This window comes from Patiria miniata, unplaced genomic scaffold (genome assembly GCF_015706575.1).
Source record: "Patiria miniata isolate m_02_andy unplaced genomic scaffold, ASM1570657v1 HiC_scaffold_10, whole genome shotgun sequence".
In the NCBI taxonomy this organism is placed as follows: Eukaryota; Metazoa; Echinodermata; class Asteroidea; order Valvatida; family Asterinidae; genus Patiria; species Patiria miniata.
Window position 1 is genome coordinate 2,559,324 of NW_024037048.1, and position 17,854 is coordinate 2,577,177.

At 39.5% G+C, this 17,854-nt stretch overlaps 1 protein-coding gene across 1 annotated transcript in view; it reads left to right on the top strand.

Moving 5' to 3' along the window:
* The first annotated feature begins 15,306 nt into the window (after positions 1 to 15,306).
* Positions 15,307 to 17,854, top strand: part of LOC119735321 (DDRGK domain-containing protein 1-like) — a 35,845-nt gene continuing 33,297 nt past the window's right edge. The window contains exon 1 of the mRNA XM_038209022.1: positions 15,307 to 15,490. The gene's annotated coding sequence lies outside the window, so the exon portion shown is untranslated. The remainder of the gene's footprint in view (positions 15,491 to 17,854) is intronic.

Sequence of the window (17,854 nt, forward strand, 5' to 3'; positions counted from 1 at the left end):
CAAAAGGGAATCGAACTCACCCCATCGAATTAGAAGTCCGATGTAATATCCACGACACTACAGCAGTGACTCGATCGATGTGGTAGTTTTAAACATTATACTATTGCATTATAGGGCCCTCCAGCATAATTATATATATAGTATCGAGAGTGTGGTGTGGGAAAAATCGCAGGCGGGCGCCTCAAGTGTCATGTCAAAGTTCAACTTTCCAGCTCTTGCAAGAAACTTTACCCGAAACCGTTGTTTATTTAGCTCCACTGTGCATGTCTGTCATCTCGCGAGGAGCCAGGCGTGAGTAAGCTGGGAGAGTAATCGAACGCACATTATCGATAGTTGTGCAAAGCCGATAAACATGTTTTCTTCTTCTGCAAATCATGCAGACATGTAACATTTTAAAAGCAATTTATTCTCTGATGAATAGCACCACTCAGGTGCTTAATTCGGGGGAAAAGTATATTAACGCTTAATTTGAAATTGACAGTGTATGGCCTGCATGTACAGTATAAGGCCAATGAATGTTTAGCGAGGAGGCCCTTTTTTTCCCTTCCAAAATGGCTGCCCGACCCGGCTATTTTTCAAGATGGCCGCCAGCTTTTTTTTTAAATTGCCGCTACTTGGACTCAGGAAAAGACAAACCAGCTTTATATGGGCTACATGCAACAGATAAAGAGGCCAAAATTATGTCACTGTTTAAAATTTATCATTTTTTTGGGGTTTAAAAAAAAAAAGGGGAAAAAAAGGAGGTGGCCTCCAAAAAGGAAGCGGGCGGGGACGCTAAAAATGTTTTTTTTTTTAAATTTGGCCTAATGCTGTGAATGAGCAGCCACAACTGTATGAACAGAATTCAGTCAAAAGACATCGAAATTCGGGGTGTATGAACAATGATCTATTTTCCACTTTTCACCATGTAGACATTGCGGTTTATTCACTACATTAATTAATTTTTTTTATAACTTGTATTGTTCTTTCTTATATGAAGAATTTGTGTATTTATAAATTATAATACAACGCTTTGTGATGTAAACTTGACATGGGAAGCGTTCATGATACATTAAACAATTGAAGGGGATCGTACATTTTCTTTATTATTGTGGCCTGTGGGTTCTACTTGCACACTGCTTGAATTCATAATGATAAAAATAAAATGTTTATTTTTTTAATTTCTTGGTATGTCCTTAGTTGTCATTGACTGTCTGGAGTAGCAGTAATGACCACAATAGTCAAACAATTGACAGAAGTTCACAGGGTGACACGCTTACTGAGTTCAGCAAAGTTTGATTTCACTTAATTTTTAGAGGCTTCGTTTACCTAAATTGAGTTTTTAGTATAGTCCATGCGACAAATTACTTTATGATTCTAAAACAAATGGACAACTTTGGAGATAATTTTTGTGGTGAGAACAAAGATGTATTTTGTGTACATTTTTCTTCAAGTTCCACTGATAACGGGATGCATAAAATCTGAAACCTGCCTACTGAAAACGAATATCTCATCATTTGGATTTGATTCAGGAAACTATAGATAATTTGTGGATTATTGTTAAGCTGAAGTATAGCCTTCTACCCTTGGGATGCTGGACATCATCTTCCCATGGGGCGCTGTTCAAAACGTATACATGTATAATGGCTACATTAGACAATAACTACCGATATTTGCTTTCCAAGGGACGTTACGTTACAATAAACAGCCACTCGCGAAAAAAAAGGGTTTTGGTAAAAAAAAATACTCACAAAATAGCGGAAAAATGGACTTTATGTTCTTCAAGCTAATCATGGTGATGGCTGTTTTTTTCCAGATGCCAAAGTTTCGGGGGGGGGGGGGGGACTGGGGGGGGGGGACTTTCTATCGGGGGCGTGCACCCCCTCCCTACGGCCACCCCCCTCGTACCCAGGGTGTCGAGCAGTACGCGCCCATCACTACCTGCTCTCTCACCCTGGTATTGGATCATTTGCATGTGCACGATTTTTGAACACGTATGCAAATGAGGAATAGTCTGGTGCCTGCATGTGCGTTACATTAGCGTTTGTTTTTAACAGAGTCAATTCGTAGCAGCGCGAGCATGGCGTGAGTTACGAAAACACGATTTTTATTCAATTAAACTGTTACGATCTTAACGAAACAATATGCAGTATCACATTTCATATTAATATTAACAAGCTTGGAAATATCTATCATTTCGTCGATCGTACCACGATCTGACCTATCTGAATTTTTGACGAATTTGGGTTTTTAGCATATTCTGGTTATGCATGATGAAATCTTTATTTTCTGAAAATTTCAAATTCATAAGTGGCCTAATTGGCTAATTAAGCTGATTCAGCTAATTAAAAATGTTGACCTACCGCTACAAAATGCAAATTATCATTTCACGAACTGACGCATCGAGATAGGTCACTTCGTGAAACGCGTTAACAACGCCGTCAGTTTTCCACGAAGTGACTTATAGAGTCTGGTACCTGGACTTAATGTGGTCCCTTTCACTTTCGTATGAAATTGAGTTACTAGGGGCCAGTCTTTAGCGTTATCAAAAACAATGGCGGCGTACACATGCCGTTTGATGGCTGAACGAAACTAGCAAGTTTCAACCGAGTTTCTGATTCTGTAAACGTCTGTAAGTATATTCCTTCTGTATTTTGATACTCGTATTGCAATATGTTTGTGTTGGGCTTTGTCTAAATGCATGTTTTGCAGAGACTCGTGTGTATGATAGCACAAAATCCTACACTAATTAGCCTATTGTATTGGCGTACTGTAGTGTAGACGGTAGTGGGTAGTCATAATCAGTCAGAATAACACTTGAGTGGGGTTCGATTCCGAACTAATGCTTTTTAATCTTCTTCTTAGCGTGTCCACAAACATCAAATGTACTTCAGCCATTGTTGGACGCATTTTTGGGCTATATCATTGTAGACTGCAAGGTCGTCTGCTGTGCACACTTGCTCCAAAACAGGACACTGGAGGAGATGCTGCATGGTCTGGGGTGCAGTTCTACAATCGCAGATTACATCTCCGGCAATATCCAGATATCCCCATTTCTGTAGGCTCACTTTGGAACGGCCCACCCCAGTCCTGAGGCGGTTGAGGCACTTCCACTCAGTCCACTTGGTGTCAGCTCCAGGTGGGAGCTCTTCCTGAGGCTTCAGTGCCAAGGATGTTGTTGCTGGGGGGTTTGGTATTCTTTCCTCCCACAAGGCAACTCTTATGCTAGCTGGAGATGTTACAAGAGGATCGACGCTTCTCAGGAAGCTCTTCCTTGACTTCAGGCGGTTAGCTGCTGGAGTCTGGTTGAAGACAGGATGACGTATATCTTCAATTTGGTGACTACGCTCCTTCATGCTTGCTACCTGACGTCTGATATCAGGGGGAGCTATGCCTGCCAGTATGTGTAGGCTGTCTGTAGGTGTTGCTCGGAGACATCCAGTAATCTGGCGGCAACAGGCGTTTAGAGCAGTATCAATCTTCTTTGCATGAGTTGACCTTTCCCATACAGGGCATGCATATTCTGCAGCAGAGTAGCAGAGTGCTAGGGCAGTTGATCTTATTGTCTGTGGTCTGGCTCCCCAGGTAGTGCTTTTTAATGACATCTCGGTTGATATTTACGTTGATTCACTGACTGTCCTTTCGGGAAAATATTTATTAAATAAAAGGGCCAAACTAAGGTTGCTTTTTTAATATTATGATTCGTGATTGGTTTGGTTTGTTTGTTTGTGTTACAGAATGTGGATGTCTCAGTGGTTAATTGCAGCCAAAAGTTTATACAGAGCACCATTCGTCTACATAATTGAATGAAGTTTTGAAAATGCTTCGTTGAAAGGAAAGTGATCGATTCCTGGAGCATGAATCTAAGCAATGTTTTTAACATAAAGGTTATTATTTAACCTTTCATACTTTTGCTGCTTTTTATTTTGGTTTTATACTGCCCGGCTTAGATCAAAAAGAGCATTGCGTCTGTTCTTCGTTTTTACGTTTTGTGCTTCGTTTCTCTCTTTTTAAATGTTGATTTAGTACTCCAGTCTTGCTACAATTCTAAAGTCTATGCAGATAACAAAAAGAATATAAATGGGGTGCAAAAAAAGTTAAATTCAGTTGCTATGATTTGTTTTAGTTAATATTGCAAAACGTGAAAATCTAAAAAAGACACAGACTGCAAGGATAGTGACACCAGACATGAAACACATTCTGAATGATTTATCAATAAACTGTAATTGTTTTATATTGATTTTCCATGTCGACTATATTAAAAGAAAAAAATCCAAATAAATGTTCATGTACATTCTAAATTTAAAGTTAATAAAAAAGTATTGATTACTGAATGCATGAACCACCTGCCACAGTCTGCCTCGGAATGTAACGGGAAAATGCTCAGCCTTAAAACAAAGGGCGACTACTGATTGCCGATAAAATGTTGAGTGAATGTATTTCTATTCTTTTATGTGTGCATTTCTCCAGATTTTCGATGTGTTGTGCTTGTAACTCCACAATCTTTGAACCAGGAGCTGTTCCTTAGCCGTCACTGTTATCACCTTTGATCTACATCCTTCACTAATGCCAGACTTATCTTGAAATATTAAGAGATACCTCTTTTATTGTCAGTTCTCGCACTATTTCATTTATGCACCTATAGTTTGAAGTAATCTAAAACCTAAAAACAGTAATTAAGAACAAATAAAGGAAATTTATTGCTAAGAACGTTTCAAGTAAAGCCCTTATTTGTAAATTTGAAAGATTGCTGAGAACAACTCTTTGCACTGCCTCTCTGTTGAACTCTTTACATCAGACCTGCATCATGCTTTCCTTTTGATTATGGTCAGTCCCAGTTCAAACATCAAGGCAGTACTTGTCTTTCTACATAATTAATTTGTTTCTTAGATTTACTTTTCTATCCCTTGAGTGGCCCTTAAATATGGCCTGTTCTGATAGTCTCAAAAAAACAAAATCTTTATTGTATTAACGCGACTAAACATCCTATTTATATTCAGTTTTGACGTTTTGAGCATTAATTAAAATGCAGCCGATTTTTTTTTTTTTAAATGTATGTCATTGAGATATATCATTATTTTTTTTTAAGGGGGAGGCTTACAAAGTATCTGCAGAAACTTGCTGTTTTAGGGAATAATAGGTTTAAATAATGAGAAAGTACACCTTGAAGAATAAAAAAAATAGAAAACAAAGATTTGAAGATTATGAGAGTGTACATGTACGTTTATGAGAGTGTACATGTACGTGTAACTTGAACTTGTGAGTGTTGTTTAAACAAAATACCTGTTTTGTCCACGGATTTTATTTCTCGATTTTTTTACAGATAAGAATAAAAAATAATGGAATAAAAGTACACCTTTACAATGAATTCGTTCAAGAATTATTACTAGGAGGTATACACAATGTATTCAACAAGTTTCTATGCACCCCGTATATATTGGAATTCATTTTCTAATTTCCTTCATTATAACAGCGTTTTAATTTGTAAGAGCTTATTAATCTCTAATAACAATAATATTAATATAAAAAATAACAGATTGCAACGAACCTCCATATGACTTAACGTGAAGAGGTCCGCGCGCGCATGCGCATATGACATAAGTCACTATCAGCCACAGAGAAATTGTTCGTTTCACGAAGTGACCTATCTGGATAGGTCGCCGTTCGCGCGCATGAAAAATGAAAATTAAATGTTCACGAAGTGACCTATCTAGATAGGTCGCCGTTCGCGCGCATGAAATATGAAAATGACATTTTCACGAAGTGAATTATGGATTTGGCGCCTATTTTTCACCTGGTAATGATTAGTTTTTGCCTTAGAAACAATTTAAAATCATAATTCAACTATCCAACTTTATTATATATAAAAACTGAGTCAACAAAAATTAGTGTTCTGGGTGAAAGAGTGGATGCAAAATAGGCCCAACTTGAAACGCGTTTTTCTCGAAATGGCAAAAACTGAGATAGGTCAGATCGTGGTGCGATTTATGATTTGATATACATATTGTCTCAAGGGGCTACGTAATTCTGACGTAATTAACAATGTTCGAAGCGCGCAGCTAACGTCCCACTCAAGTGGGTACGCAAAGCCAATTTTGTTCCCGGCAAAAGGCCTAGGACGTAAGGATTTAACATGCCGCTTAAGCGTACGTTTAAGGCTTGGGAAGTTCCCGATAAAAGGTCGTTAGCATAAAAATTGAAATAACTTCGCAATTAAGTAATATTTTGACATAAAAATGAACGATATGATTTTAATTATTAACGAATGTCATCAGTCAAAATTTCAACCTTACATGTGATTTTTAATCTAGAAATGGCAGCACAAAACCTTTCAACTCGATTATCTCCAAAATACTTTTTGCGTGCCTGGGCTGCTAACGTCCTTTTTCTTGTCACACGACGTAATCACATTCACCGACACCACGAAGTAACACTCTACCGTGTTAAACCATATTTTTTTTCGATTTTTATTTTTTAAATATTTTTTTAACATTATTCATCAAGGCCCATCATTGCACGAAGTTTCAAAGCTTCAAGAGCTTTACTTTAATAATTACGCTCAGTATCCATGGCAACTTTTACGCAAAAGTGACAATTTTCATTTTCACGAAGTAACACTCAAGTTCCATTTACCATTGCAATGCATGGCGCGCACTCTGCTCATAAGTGAGCAAAAACGTTTTCACGAAGTAACACTCTTCTTGTAACAAGTTGTATGAGCGCGCGCGCGCTGACCTGAAGTTGCACTTTCCTTGTGTTGAATACATTGAAGAGTGTTACTTCGTGAAAACGAAAATTTACAGTTTCGCAGCCTTTTCGGTTTCACGAACTAACACTCATCTTTTTCCTCTTATTTCTTGTTTATTTATACACAAACGGGTGAAAAACAGCAGATTTAATAAATTCAATTCATGAAGTGTCCACAACGAGAAACCCAACTGAAAATACTCTGTCGTTTTGACGCAAATTGTTGTTTAAGAAGGCGTTCAACTTTAGTAGCCGTTTTCTCCGATTGCTGGTTTTTACTGGTATGTTGATGGGTGTTACTTAGTGGTGTCGGTGACGGTTTGATGTGATTAAAATTTAATGGTTGGAGGAACTGAGAACTCATAAGCTTTTACCGAAAGACAAGGAAGATTGTCGTCCTTTGCGGTTCCCGTATAGAGCAAGATAAAGATTTCTCTGCTCCAGAGTTGCCGGCCGGTATCAAGAAAGTTTTTTTAAACAGGTAAATCCTTCCATTGGTGCCCTAGATGACAGACTAACTAACTGCACAAGGTTATACGCTCTGAAGGCAGCTTTGCCACTTCTGCACTTATTTGAGGCAGCAGCTGATTTCGAACGGCCCAATGTAATTAACAAGGACATGGTTTTGGACTTAACTTCTTCAGGCCTAATTATTTTAGGCTCTGCCAACCACGGCCTCGTAACAACCCGTCAACGTATTTGATGACATCGTTGATAAGAAATGTGATACCCTTAAGCGGAATCCATTTTTTTGGGCGACCTCTTCGGCTCTTCACTGATGGATATATTGAGCAGACGGAAAAGGTCAATAAGCTAGCCGCGAAAGTTACCAGTGGTAAGGGCCAAGTTCAAGTTCCTCCAAAGATAAGCGCTTCTCCCCTTACGAAGCTGTGTTTAGAGCGTCAAGAAACTGGCCGTTTTCGACGCCTTACAAGCCGACATACTTGTACAAGGGTTTTGCTGGCCGGCAATCTTACAAGTCGTCTTCAAGCCGAGGAAGAGCGGGCAATCAGCTTAATCCTTCAGACAACGCATCCCAAAATAACTAACTGTGTATGATTTTCCAGTCAGTTCCTTAGTGTCATGTGCACATTTATTTCTCGTAGGCCGTCTTTAACACTTTTAACACCATTGCAATGGTTACTTGTCACACAATCATTACCCATGGCCATGGACCATTGATACAATTTAGGCTACCGCTTGGAAATGTTATCAGTTTTCAAAGTTAAGTCCCCATTAGATACACGAGTCATCACGCGAGTATATCCTTGATCTAGAGGTACAGAAGAACAGATAACTTCAAGGTCAGTTTCTGTATCCACTTTTCATGGTACCTGTAAGTAAACGGAGATCTCCGTTCCGTCGTCAACCTCCGACCGTTGACCGGTTCATTCCTTACCATCACTTCAAAATGGATAAATCACAGCAGTCAAGCATTAATTTTGTTAATTCTGGACGACCAGTTGAAGACCATCGATCTCAAGCTTAGGATGCCTATTTTACAGTGCTCATTCATCACTCTCATAGGAAGTTCCTCCGCGATTTCTCGATTTCAAATCAAAATTTGCTGAATCATGTTTTGAATTGGGCTTGAATTCAGCGTCCGGGACACGTTCTTACTAGGGACCATTAGAAAACGATGCAGGTACGGGCCGGGATGCGTGTGCGCTCGGAGAAGTTGTGTATTACGACGTCATCATTCTGTGCGGTAAATTTTCACGTACTCGCACGGCGTTCCTGCATCACACGTCAAAATGGTAAGTTCACGTATGGATTTTTCTCGATAAATTACGGCAAAAATAGTTATCATATGAACTCCCAAATTTGTAGGAATTAAGGTATAGTGTGAAGATAATGTTAAGGATGTTATATTAATAAGAATTACCACGGCATGATGGAGATTTTATGCACTTTTTGAGCCTTCACTTCACCCGTTTTTAGAGCTAACAAAGTAACAAAGGCAGAGAAAGTTGCCTTTGAAAAATGAAAAGACTTTGATAAGCCTCGTCGACGCGTCGTGGACAATTTGGGTCAACAATAATGAGCAATAAAATAACAATGTGTAAGCTAATGTGGCCAGATGGCTTCCTCTAATGAATGTGAGTTTGTTCTTCTAGTACTAGCCCCAGTTTAGGGCCAGTTTGGAGTGGCCCTAGCCCTAGGATAAACATGCAAAGCCAAAGCTAGACTATGATCTATGATTTCCTCATTTTTTTGTCAGTGTAGCAAATGCTGTATATATTCTCTTTATGAATTATACTGGTGTTTCTTTTGTTGTTTTGGACGAAATAGCACAAGTGCATGTACTAAATATTCACACTTAGAATTAATGCAGCCTACCCTACTCCCTGAGTAGTAACTCCAGTTTAGGTTTATAATCAGTTAGTCATGCCCTATACTCTGGCTAAACTAGCCCCATTCAAGTGCCAAGTATCTTGGAACCAGAAGCTTAGGAGCTAGGGCTAAGCCAACCCTTGGCACTTACGTTTTCACCCATACATTTACCAAAAGCTTCAACTAGTCTGTGGATTTAATTACTTTCAGGTCAGGAACCAGCTTCAATAAAACAGAACTGATGAATTCCTGCAAAAATTATTATCTACGGTAAGCAAGAGAGGAACTCCCAAAAAATGCCAAAGATAACTCCAGGAGTCTATGAAGAAGGAAAAGTCAGGGAAGCTGGTCTTCAATTGGCAATCTGAGGCCTAATTGCCAAAAGTAAATTAAAGTTTATTTCTTGTTGAGCTGTAATGTTACTTTGTTGGGTCAGTGTAAATAAAAAACAAAAAAGAACAAATGTATATATGATGCAAAAATGTTACATGTATTTCATTCCTGTACATGTAGTTGCAATCACTTGTCATGCTTGTGAATTTTATTAGCCACAAGTTATACAAATATGTATTCCACATTTAAACCACCAATTTCATACCTGCATGTGACCTGCATGTCAGCGTTCTCACCAGAAAGAAAAACAAACACTTGTTAGCCACAGTGTTGTGCAGTCAAGCTTCACACTACAATGATATCATACTACACATTTGTAATTGTATGATGCACTGCAAAAGAAGCATGAAATCTAAAAATAGACTGTGAAATAGCCAAAGACACGTGAACAAAATTCTTGAAATGTGCAAAACATGTACTCTCGCAAATCTATTTTGTTGTTTTTATTGAACAGGATGTCAAGAGCAACATAACTGCACCTGAGATGATGAGTCTGAAGGATTTGTTCCTGGTATGTTTACATTTGTGTATCAGTTTTCATTTAATTGTAATGCCAAACTTCCAAAACTTTTTTTAAAACTCTCAAGAGTACATTAAAGACATTGAAATCTAATTCCGCTTGAAGGTAAACATGAGTATTCCTCAAGATTGGACCCTATGTTATTCACTCTTGACTCAAACCGCAAGTGAAACTAGGTACGTTTTCACGAGCCCGGGTCCCCATGTTGGCATGGGCATGGGCAGCGATCCCTCCCCCAATATTTTTGGTTGAGGGGACCCCTATGGCAATGCCCCCCCCCCCCCCCTAATAATGAGGGTCATTTCTTTGTACGTTGTAAGTTCTAGATTGCATCAGAAGGCACCTAGATCATCCGAAACTCTAAAAAAAATTCTCAGGGAGCACATTCCCTAGATTTTCTGATGAATGCCATCATCCAACTATCAAACAAGACATGGAACAAATTGTATCCCTCCAAAAATTGAAAATGCACGTTCACCCTCGGAGTTATTACATTTATGGAACCGAGCAAAATTTATTATGAATTCAGGTCACCTGACCAGTGAAAAAACTGGGTGATAAATGGGCCACAAAAATTGTGGGTAACCTTTATGAAAATAATTCATGGAAAGAAATAAAAGTGGGTTAACCTTTTGTAATTATTTTACAGGCTGAAAAAATTGGGGGTAACCTTTTGGAAATCGCTGCCGCTGCATGTTGGGATGCATTCCATGAAAAATACTTACATTATTTTCTTTTATTTACACCTTCTTGTAGCTGAGCAACAAGCTACAGTTTGGAGCTACCCTGAAGATGTTCAAGAATCAGAGACCCTACAGCAATCAAGAGTAGATTGAGTTGAAGTTACAATACTGCTGGTCTCGCTGTTAGTTGATTTTATCAATATTACAATTAATTATTTTGGATTTACTAATAACTACAATTTGAGAGAACAAGGACGGTGTCACTGCTGCTGGTGGTGGCGCTGCTTTAAATCGAGATAAATTGAATATGATTGTTCTTAACCTGTCGAACAGTTTGCATTAATATAAATATGATGAACTTGTCGAACTTTTAAACAGTTTTTAACCTGAATGAATTGGCTATTAAAAGTCAACCAATCAGATGACAAGGGTTTATTCAGGTGTTATATAAAACAAATAATGAATGTTTCACGTTCGTACAATGAAAAGAATAATTTCATTCGGTGACAGATGAAATGTTCCATTCCACTCGGCTTCGCCTCGTGGAATGGAACATTTCATCTGTCACCTCATGAAATTATTCTTACCATCGCACTCACCAACATTCATTATTTGTATACTACGTTTGCAAACTTCTACAACAGCAGATCGATTAGTTGGTCAAGCAGTTCTTGCGTCGGCGCCTTGACTACCGACTTTGAAGTATACAGGGCGAGTTTTAGGGACTAAGTTATATTATAAATATTTACCCTAAATTAATATCTGGAGTCTGCGCTCTAAACTTGCAGCGGCTTCTTCTGGACTCCTGGTTGTTCGTCAAACTTCTCTTGGTTTGGTCGATGATATTTATTTACAGGCGTATATACAAAAAGTAGTGTGTCCTTCCACGGGAACAGTCACTGTAAGGGGCAAACACTACCTAATGGTTCCTATTCCCGTATCCGGACACATATGGCATAAAAATGGCGACTGGAACTGTAGAGTAGACGACTATAACACTGTTAAGTCTCTACTCATCTTTTGAGGACTGCACTCCATGGAAGGAAGGAAGGAAGGAAGGAAGGAGTGGGGTGGTGAAATTGTTGTTGTTGTTGATGTGATGTAATGGCACGTTCGGCAAACTAGTGCCCTTTGTGCCATAAGCAATACTTCTGCGTTACAGAACAGTAGGCTAATCAGCAAAAAAAACAAAGACACTTCGTGAGAGCTGCGAGAGACAAAAAGAAAGATATGCCAAAAAACAAACAAGCAGTGACAGTTCGGTAAAGCATGGAGGCAGGAGTGGGGGGAGCGCGGGGTGGTGAAAGCATGCACTCCTGGTTTATATACCGACGCGTAGAATGGAATGCCCTGCCCTGCCCAGTCCAAAGAACTGAACACAATGGGCAATAGAACTCAAAAATGCCTTGGCCACTAGGGCAGAACTCGGAACAAAAAAGGACTTAACTGACTTTTTATTTCTTCGGCCAGGACTGCACATAATATATACAGCTGCTGTAGGAATTTCACTACAGTAGCCCCCTTCTAGATCACAGTAACGCAAAAATGTGATCGATATTAAAAAAAATATTGAATTACCAAAGTATTTACAATTTTTTTAAAATTTATTTACAAAGACTGTATGCAAATATCTGCCTGGCCAGCGTACACGCCGTCCAGAACGAGTGAATCTATATGATTTGTCTGGAGTATAATGCTTGATGGAGCAAATTGTTTCTGATCACTTTGTTGAACTCGAGTTGGTGTTTTGGACTCGAAATCAGTACGGGCAACCTTTAACCTATCAATACTAATTGAATCATGTTTACCATTGATGTCAAGAATGAAATATTTATTTCTTCTGTCAATGACGCGATATGGACCATTATAAGGAGGTTGCAGTGGCTTTTTGACAGCGTCTACACGCATGAAAACATGTGTACAGGTAAACAAATCATTAGATACTTGACTAGGGTGTTGGTTAGGTCTAGTTGATTTCGGTTTAAGTTCAGACATTTGATGACGTAATCGGTCAACATAACTGGCAGGGTCTAGGCTATCAAAATTTGTGACAGGTACTACTAACTCTCCTGGTAATCGAAGAGTGGAACCAAAAACTAGCTCTGCAGCACTACATCTAAGATCGGCTTTCAGAGATGAACGAAGACTAAGTAATATGAGTGGCAATGACTCAGTCCATCTGTTTTAAAGCTGATTTGAGGGAACGATGAAATCGTTCAACTAATCCATTTGCAGCTGGATGGTAAGCAGTGGTGCGAATACGTTTTGTACCTAGTAGTTGTGATAGATGCTTGAAAAGATTTGATTCAAACTGGCTACCTCTATCAGTAGTAATTATAGTAGGGACGCCAAATGTGGCTATCCAATTGCTGACAAAAGCATTTGCAACTATTTCTGCAGTAATGTTAGAAATTGGTATTGCTACGGGCCACCTGGTGAATCGGTCTATTCATGTAAGAAAGTATGAAAAACCATTAGATGGAGGCAAGGGACCGACGATATCAATATGTATTTGAAACGAGCGTCAGGTGTTGCAAAGGTACCTATCGGAGTCACTGTGTGACGATGTACCTTGGCACGTTGACATTGAATGCAATGTTTGGTCCACTGCAATTTCGAACATCTTTATTGATAAAAGGCCATACAAATCTTTGAGTTACTAAGCGTTGTGTTGCTCTAATGCCTGGATGGGATAGACCATAGAGTGAATCAAATATATCATGCCTAAACACTGATGGAATATATGGGCGTGGTTGACCAGTATCACAAATAATGGTATTATGTGATGTTAGAATAGGCAATGATTCTTCAAAATGAAGACTAGACGATTCACGTAGCTTAATTAGCTCTGTCTTCTGCTTAAGTGCTATTTGGTCAAAATCCACAATTGTGTTTGATAGGCTTGTGTGATTAAGTGAGTTCACGTCATACCTTGAGAGAGCATCTGCTACAACGTTTTCTTTGCCTTTAATGTGGCGTATGTCGGTACTGAATTGAGATATGTAGTCTAGATGACGAATTTCTCTCGGTGAGTAGCGATCTGGCTTTGCGTTGAATGCGTAAATCAAAGGTTTGTGATCAGTTATGATATAAAAATCACGACCTTCTAGAAAGTATCTGAAATGGCGTATTGATAAGCGGGATTTGTGTAATTCCCGAATTAAGTACTTACCTGCAATATTCCTGTTTCTCTGAAGCCTCCATTGAACTCCATTAGAAAGACCTCATACGCGTTTACCTATCCAACGCTAGGGGCGCCTTTCCCTAGCGTTTCATCGGGCCCTGTACAAAAAGATAATGAGTGTCCTCTGTTAATGTACGTACGCACATGCGTACGCACCATTGATCTCACGTCCTTGAAGCAGTGTTGGAGCAAAGGCTTTGACCCTCAAGGCCAAGGCCAAGGCTTTTACCCTCAAGGCCAAGGCCAAGGCCAAGGCTTTGACCCTCAAGCCTCGAGGCCAAGGCCAAGGCTTAACCCTCAAGGCCAAGGCCAAGGCCAAGGCCCTGTCTTATGAAATGACCACTGATATAGAACTAATTATAGTCACATGAGTGACACATCATTACGCAAGGGCGGATCCAGAACACAATTTGGGGGGGGGGGGCAAAGAAATTTTGGTCCCCCCCAAAAAAGTGGGTCAAAAAATTACGGCTTGGGCTTCGGGGCCCGCTTAAGGGCCCCGAAAAGTTTTTGGATTCGAGATACTCTGTGGTGCGATTTGAAGCAATTTCTGACCATTTTAACCGAAGGTTTTTTGAGAAAAAGATGGTGGTGTACTCATTGCCAGCCTTTATTACGACGTCACATAAAAGAAAATGGTTTCGGGTTTTTTTTGGGGGGGGGGGATGGCCCCTTTTGGCCCCCCTGGATCCGCCCTTATTGCTCGTTACGAAGAACAACATTTCTTTAATTGCAATCAACATGCTCGCATAGGCCTACACCGTTTTATGACTGCACTGTATCTATTAAAGTATAAGTTCAGGTCTTCAATATGGTTTAACTAAACAAAATAATGATTTACTTCTATATTGACACACAATTCTCCCAAGTGTAACAAAAAAGGGATCCAAGAAACTGATATGGGAAATTTTTATTTGCTGGCCCAACATGGTCAGAAATATCAGGATTATCTTAAACAGATACATGCAAATCTTATATCAGGGAGACATATACAACCTATCAGATCTATTCCATAGTTATATGCAATTAAAGTGATCATCATATTAGCCCCACAAGTGTACGGAATAGTTTTGCAGCAAATATACTACAATGGTAACAAAACGTGATGCTACAAAAGTGGAAGTGTGCCCAACACACAAATCTATAGGGTGCTTCCCTCCTCCATGGTAATACGATTAAAATGGTAACAGCAAAATTTCGAACAGATTTATCTGGAAAATGCAAAAATCTATGGGCCTTGAAGAGCCTTGACTCAAAATTGCAAGGCCCTGAACCCTCAAGGCCAAGGCCAAGGCCAAGGCTTTTGCCCTCAAGCCTCGAGGCCAAGGCCAAGGCCCTAAAATCCAGCCTTAAGGTAGCCTTAAGGCCAAGGCCCAGCATCAAGGCACTACATCACTGCCTTGAAGTCACCTTAATGGTGTTCCAAATTGCGCCCCCTGTCGTTATAAGTACGTGGGTAAAATAATATACACACAAGAAAGTACAGTATAGTATAGTAGCGGCGGATCTTTGGTTGGCCAGTACATGTACATGCTATGCATGCCATATGGTGCTGATATTATAACTAGTAATAGTAGTACAGTCTAGCAGGAAAGACGTGCATTTCACTTCGGCGCAAACATAACGGAGAAGTCGCCAATGAAAAAGAGGGTAACAATGTTTTTCTACTTATTGGATAGCCCTAGGCTAGCTTGAGTAGACCCGTGAACGTGGCTATTGCATAGCTAGCCCCATAAATGTGGCCTATTTACTGGACTGCCTCCGTAAACATAGGCCACACATCCACATGTACAAAAATCGTGTCGACGGAGCCAAATTTTGATTTTCACATTTAGGCTTAGTTTGTAGGTTTTTTTTGCTTTAGAAGCATACTCACCCGCTTTACAGGCTAATCAGAAAGTGCTGCCTTTTTCAGATGTATATTTTTCGTGAAATTTCCAGATTCATTTTTACACGTTTGCGTATCAAAATTTCAACATGAAATTTCACAAAAATTAGACATCTGAAAAAGGCAGCACTTTCTGATTAGCCTGTAAAGAGGGTGAGTATGCTTCTAAAGCAAAAAAACCCTACAAACTAAGCCTAAATGTGAAAATCAAAATTTGGCTCCGTCGACACGATTTTTGTACATGTGGATGTGTGGCCTATGTTTACGGAGGCAGTCCAGTAAATAGGCCACATTTATGGGGCTATTGCATAGCTTGACTTGAGTAACTCCAGCCATGCCAGCTGACATGCTCCATATTCATTCACATGTGAATGAATATGGAGCATGTCAGCTGGAGTTACTCAAGCTAGCTATTGCATAGCCACGCTTCAGTCTATAGTAAAAACACTCTATTGTTATCCGCGGTTACTAAAATGGAGTGACCGTTCTAGCCGAATTTCGGCTACATTTGACAGAATATTTGCATACAAAAATGAGTTGTACAGAAACTCAGCAGAATATTTTTTTCGGCAGAATTATGAAGATGAAGGGAAATGAAAAAGATTGGAAAGAAATATGGCACATTTGGTTTGAAAAACCTTCATTTTTTTAAAGATCCTTAAAACAAACCCTTGCACAATCATGACAATGGAACAGCAATATAAACTGGGTGATTTGGCGGACTTTCGAAGTGGATTTAGCAGAATTTTACGTGGTATTACGGTCATCCTGCCATGTAAGACGGTTAGTCGGGTACCCAATGGTGATACTTCTTACGTTTTGCACATGCGAAACTCGGGGTACCAGAGTGTCACGCCTGTCTTTGATTTTCTGATCATTTTGAAAACATTCGTTGTCACAAAGTTGTGCCGTACTTTACATCAAATTTCTTGGCAATGCCAGATCCAACACTCGCGGAAATTCACAGGAGGCCCAACAAGTAAGTGATATACCTATGGGCAAAATTATACATGGTTATATGTAGCGGATCAAAAGATAGAATGCTGTCGCTTGTATTTACCCGACGGAAGCGCGTGGCGTTGTATACAAAGCCATGTTCACGGGTCTATAGCTTAAGGCGAAGTAAAAAAAAAACATGTTTAGCGTCCCCGCCCGCTTCCTTTTTAGAGGCCGCCTCCTTTTTTTTTTTTTTTGATAAATTTTAACGATCTCTGACGAAAGAAATCATATTTTTAGACTGTTATACCGTGTATAAAGCTGTGGAAATAGTCAATGAGTCCAAGTTGCGGCCATTTTGAAAAAAGCTGGTAACCATCTTGAAAAATAGCCCGGCCGCGTTGTCTTGAAAAATGTGTCGGGCGGCCATTTTGAAAAAAAAAAAAAAAAAAAAAAGGGCCTCCTCCTTCCTTTTTGTCAAAGAGGCAGGACGCTAAACATGTTTTTTTTTTTATTTTGCCTAAACTCCAGCTGACATGCTCATATTCATTCACATGTCATGTAGCATGTGAATGAATATGAGCATGTAGCATGTGAATGAATATGAGCATGTCAGCTGGAGTTACTCAAGCTAGGATAGCCCCATAAATGTGGCCAATTTACTGGACTAACTCCTTAAATAAAGGCCACACTTCCACCATATGTACAAAAACATGTAGAAGTAGAACTTTGTCAAATTTTGATTTTCACATTGAGGCTTAGTTTGTACTTTGTAGTTATTGTACCGCTGTTACGCCCTAACTATGGCATCGATCCAAACGGTAATCCTTATCTTTAGGACACCCATGGGCGTCGCCAGGATTTTTTCTAGAGGGGGGCAAAAAAAATTTTGGCCAAAAAATGCTTGTATTTCTCAACACATTCTCGATTTATCAGTTTAAGAGGGGGGCAGGGACATTTTGCCCCCCCCCCCAACTCATTAAATTTACACCACTTTGTCTTCGCGCCTCTTTTTTTTTCTTTTCTTTTTCTTCTTTTCTTTTTCTTCCTTTTTTTTTTTTTTTTTTGCTTTTCCAGGGGGGGGGGGGGCAAGTGCCCCCCCTTGCCCCCCCCTCGCGACGCCCATGAGGACACCTCTATTTTTTACGAGTTCTGTTCAAAACTGACTTTTGCAGATGACTGTCCAGTAC